Genomic DNA, 6,000 nt, shown 5'->3' with positions numbered 1-6,000 from the left:
GTATGAAATTTACTCGAGAGATAACTAATAACTGAAACCGAAAAGACAGAAATTTCAAGGGAAGTTTTTCACCGATACCTCTTGCATGCATAATTAGCCATCAGTTTATTCAATTTTCTAGTAGGCAATATTTTGTAGTGTGAAAAAAAAATAGCAAGCCAAGCAAATTGCAAGCATGGACATATTACTAAAACTAGTTTATGTCAACACCATTCACTAGACATCTCTACATCTTTCTAGCCTTCCAAATTATATTTGCCTCCTTCATACACCACTTCATACATTGCCTTTGGTTCTTTAAAAAATGCACCTCTTTTTGGTTTGCCCTTTCTCTTGGTCCATTCACTCTTTACATATTTACTGTGTGATTTAATCCTCATTTGTCCTCACTATGACTAAACCCCTCTATTTAGCAAAGGAAGTCCTACACACTTTACAAAATGAATCATCATTTGTAAGTATCTCAATTCAGTGCTTGGAAAGAAACCATTGTCTGTCTGAAGGGACATCCCTCCAGATTGTGTAATAAAACAATATCTGCTGCTTGGAGCAACAGTTGCTGGAATCTGCCCAAGCTAGAGGAAGCAGATGGGTCTTGCCCACATTCAAATTTTTTGATAGGCATCATTGCAACAGGGATAAAAAAAACTTGTAAGATAGACTTGGCTTTGGAAGCAAGGCCGGAAATGGCTTTAATCTTCTGGCATTTCTCAAGAAGGAAGGGTAGAACAAAAAGGCTATGAGCATCCACTAACCAATTTTTGTTTGCTACTAACCATCACAGATTTATTTATTTATGAGACTTATATACTGCTTTAAGTGCAAGCACTCTCTAAGCGGTGTACACCAGTAAGCAATGTATATATATATTTACATTGCCCCCAACAATCTGGGTCCTCATTTTACCTACCCCGGAAGGATGGAAGGCTGAGTCAACCTTGAGCCGGTGAGATTTGAACCGCTGACCTGCTGAACACAGTCAGCTAAAGTGGCCTCCAGTACTGCACTCTTAACTGCTGCGTCACCTCGGCTTGGTTTAGGTTTCTATTATTATTAGAGTATACAGAGATTCTAGCTCTAATTTGTGTACTGTAGTTACTATTCAGGCTGCAATTGTCAGAATGCCCACTAGTTAGCAGCAAAGAGACCTAAGAGAGCTAACTTTAGCATGTGTTTTAAGTGAACAAGCCCTCAAATAGGCCTTGGCTGCTGTGACGCATCTGCGCAGTTTTGTTTGCAACATCATGGAAGCGATCATCAGAAAACATCATGTTTTCTGGCCCTCCCAATCTAGCTTTCATCCTAGGAACTCTGGGCTCACAACAGTTTGCTCCAGTAATAATTCCCTAACTTGGCTTTACAAATTGCTACCAGTGGCCTTGTTTGCATAACATCCTTGTTAATACATGGGATGCAAGCTAGCATGTCATACATCCAGCCTATTAATCCCATAAAGCAGGGGTTCTCAGCCTTGGCAACTTTAAAATTTGTGGACTTCAACTCCCAGAATTCCTCAGCCAGCAAAGCTGGCTGAGGAATTCTGGGAGTTGAAGTCCACATGTCTTAAAGTTGCCAAGGTTGAGAACCCCTGCCATAAAGGTTAAATTTAACCCCAGTTTTGAAGATTAACATAATGGTTGTGTCATGCAAACTGCTATCCTGGGGATTAACCAATATTTATTTCTACTGAGACTAAAAGGATGTGCTATAAAAGCATTGCAAAAAGGAGGCTTTTTATGATTTTTTTTCTCTGCTACAATTCCAAATTCTCCCTCTCTATGGCTATATGTCAGCCTTGTAAGGCATTCAAGACCAGTCAGGAAACATGCCCAGAGGAACTAGCTGCACTTTTTTGTCTGTTGTACATCAACAGAATCTTGCTAGTCTGAAAGTATATCTATCCACCATCACATTTACAGTCCAAAAACTAGCAAGGGTCCCTTCCCACAACATATATAGAGAAGCCATTAAAAATGGGGAATATTGACTTCCGGTTCCGGTTCGCGGTGACTCTAGCTGTACGGGGAGACTCGTCTCCTCGACGGCTAGCCTTCCCTCCTCCGGTCGACTCTTATACGGGTCAAATTCCATCGAAGAGGCTTTGGCTCAGCTGCGGAGGAGCAGCAGCTCCTCCAGCTGTCCAGGCGATCTCTGAGGGCCGATGGAGAAGAAGATCGGCCAGTAAAATGGCCGAATATCCTGCTGCTTCAGACCGCAAGTCAAGAACATCTAAGCGTTAAGAGCCCCCGTGGTGAATCTGGGTGAGATTTTTCCTTGTTACTCTCTCTACTTGACTTTGTTTTCTGCCTGTAAGAGCTTCGTTGGAATTATTTCCCTGGCTAGAGAAAGCAGCTTTGATATTTTTGGGAAAGAAAGCGTTTCATAAGATTAAAATTTATTTTCATATTTTTTGGGATACAGAAATTTCTCTCTTTTTTGTTCTGCTAAGGACTGTACTATTATTTGGTGTTGGAAGATTATTTCTTCTTTCACACTATACTTTTAAAGATAGAAACAAAGCAATGCTGTTTGGAAAAGATTCTTCTTCAACCTACTGAGGACATCTAGTGGCGAAAATTTAATATTGCATCTTTTGGTTATTTCTTTGAAGTAAAACCAGACCCGACCTTCATTTTTATTTTTTTTTTGAAAAAGATAAACTGAGCTGTGGGAATTGTGGGGATGGATATAGTTTAACTCTTACCAAATACAGCCTCCACAAACAAAACAAATAAATAAAACAAAAAACTATTACTAACTACTATCAAAATGGAGAATTTGCATTCACAATTAAATTATAAGCTTATATTAGAAAAGATACATGAGGCCACTACAGAAATTTGTACTATACTGAAAGAATCCACTTCAGAACTAAGATCTAGAAACTTCACTTCAAACATGCAAATGGATGACCAGACTACACTTGACTATTCTACAAACCAAACTACATTAGAAGAGGAACCAACTGAGATAAAAGAGGAGCTTATTTTACCTTACAAGCCTTTCATCTGTAACTTTGAGGAACAGAAGAAGCAAGGACTGAGATTTGAAATTATAAAGCAACGATATTTTAAAGAGGAGAAAAACAGATGTCTAATGCAGAGGATGGGACTTTTATTTGTTCAAAGGCCATTCCAAGCAACAAAAATAGACTTATTGATTGAAAGAGAAGTGTGTTTATGGAAACCTACTTGGTACAGGAAAAAAACTAGAATTAGACTTAAAAGAGAAATTTAAAATTGTGTAATGGAATAAAAGGCAATACTGGATTTATGGATTGTTTTAAAGACTAAGATTCAGAGTTAGAAGCAACTACATATATATATATACATATAGGAGCGTGATTATTAGAGTAGATATTTTAAATAGATTAAGAATGTATTGGATTGTACCTATGTAGCGTTTGGGAAATATATGAAATTTATTATTTACTGGAATTTCAAAAATGATGACTGCTTAGATTGGGATGCTTTTAATAATTTATGGAATATTTTAAATTACTAGGATAGATTTCTTGTATGACAATAAAGACATGATAAGGCATGATAAGGTGGAGAAAATTTGAACTTTGTTTAATGAATATGAATGAATCAAGGTTTAGTATTATTTTGTTATTTTAAAGAGATGGATTGACTTTGGGATTACATATATATAGGGCTGATCAATATTTTATTGCTATTAAGATATCAATTGTATAGTGGAAGAAGAAATAAATGAGTTTGGCATAAAATGAGGGATGTAAGAGATTAAGAATTAGAATCGATAATTTTTTAATTTAAATTTAAACTATTGTATTTGTAAACTGATAAAGTTATAACACAGGTTTAATAGTGATAGAAATTTAAAATAGAAATGGAATATTTAAATATATTATGTTAACTGAGGGGAATAGAGAGGGGATAGTGAAATTTATTGAGTTATGTTGTTTATATATATTTTCACTTTCGAATGTTTGACCACCTAACCATCACTGTGGGTCTTGAGTACTTTTTGTTTAAGAATGTTAAAAAACCAATAAAATGTCTTTAAAAAAAAATGGGGAATATCTTTCTGCTAAGCCTACTAAGCCTACTTAGCTGTTAAGCTAAGGTGGACTCAGTTGCCCCAACCCTGATCCTATCATTATGTTTGCTCTTTTTAATTTGCTCTGTTGACTAAATATATGGGGCATGAGAAAAATGTGGGAGCCTCTCTCTCTTTGTTCTGACTAGGAGGAATGTAAAAATGGCCAGTTCATAAAAATCCAATTCTTACGAGTTATTGGTGTAGAAAGCTGAATCAACCTGAAGAGTTCTGGAACAAAGAGAAACTGTTTAGTCTAACTGTTGCTTTCTTGCTTTTTGTAATCAGCTTTTGCACCAGAGAAATTTCATGCAAGTTTGGGAAACATGTACATGGATGCGATATACTGAAGGAGGGAATAAGGAAGTGTACAGGAATGATTGATATCTTTCTTATGATGTAATGGCTCTGTTGTCTGATTTTCACTGGCTAACAAAGTTTATAAAGCAATGCTACCAACTTTCTAATGTGTGGCACTTCTGGATGTAACTCTGCCAAGGTTCCAGATTGTTGGCCACCCAGCTGCTTAATTTGATCAAATAAAGTGCTGCTTGATCAAGAAGTCTCCACTTGGGTTGTCTGATTAGATTGATATGGTATCTCAGGTTTAAGTAAAAGACTGGGACCTTACATTTCATTTATACTATGCAAGGAGAGCTGGTATATTACATATTTTAGCTTAGCTTCTCACCCGAGTGCCCTTTTAACCTCTTCAAATTACCAGTGTTCCCAATATTTGCCTTTAGTTTTTTCTAAAGGCAGATTAGAACTTGAGCAAAGAGGAAAAAAAGTGGATTAGCAGATAAACTGAATGTTGTGACTGTATGCACATACAGTAGTATCCTAAACATTAATCATGGGGGAAGGACTACTCTGCTCATCATGCCAGAGATAATCAAGAAACTTAGCTTTGGTTTCATCCTCCTATCCAGTCAATGTTATGAACCCCAGCCATCTAGTACAGTGTTTCTCAGCCTTGGCAACTTGAAGAGGTATGGACTTCAACTCTTCAAGTTGCCAAGGTTGAGAAACACTGATCTAGTACTTCCTGGGTTTTTGTTATTATTGTATGCAAAACAAACAATTTTCAAAAATGTCATATTTGATCTTCACCAAAAGGCCAAATATGGTAATTATTGTCCATACTACTAAATTAATATAGAGTTCTAGCATCACGATTAGAATTTATCATGGTTTACAATTTCATTTAACAGTTTATACAGTACTTTAGTAATGTCTGATGTTCTGTTTAGAGTCTAATACCCACAACTTCCAGAGATAAGCTGTTCCAATGATTAATTGAGTGCAGAAAAGAGCAACAAAGATGATTAGGGGACAGGAGGTAAAACATATAAAGAACGGTTGCTGGAATTGGGTATGCCTAATTTAATGAAGGAGTAGGGTGACATGATAGCAGTATTTCAGTATCTAAGGCGCTGCTGAAGGAAATAAAAGTTATTCTTGTATAAAATTGTAGAAAAATAATTGTAGAAATGTAATGCCAATATATGAAACAGGAATGTTTACTGTTTCCTGCCCATGTAAAAGTGACTACAAATGGTAATCAGCAAAGATAATTAATTATGATAATTAATTACTATTTCCTGCCTAAAAATCCTCCGGACACAGGAACTTACACTTTGAGTAGAAATCACTATCAAAGAGGGGGATTTTGACCCTAAGTGAAAATTACAAATAAACAAGATAATAGCAGATGGACGGAAGAGGTCAGGTTAACAAAGTACAATTTCAAAGTACATTATAAAGATGAAAGGGCTTCTTAGATGTGGCATACATTGTAGGGGTATAAAATGCAGATCTTGAAACCAGGCCAGTGCGCTCCTGGAACCCAATCCATTGGGAAGGATCCAGGAGGCCCGTTTGCAAACGCTTCTATTCTATTCTATTTTTTTTTATTCTTTTTATGTCATTCTCCAA

The sequence above is a fragment of the Crotalus tigris genome, unplaced genomic scaffold, assembly GCF_016545835.1.
Source record: "Crotalus tigris isolate CLP2741 ecotype Arizona unplaced genomic scaffold, ASM1654583v1 scf7180000024342.5246164, whole genome shotgun sequence".
In the NCBI taxonomy this organism is placed as follows: Eukaryota; Metazoa; Chordata; class Lepidosauria; order Squamata; family Viperidae; genus Crotalus; species Crotalus tigris.
This window is presented reverse-complemented; position numbering follows the sequence as displayed.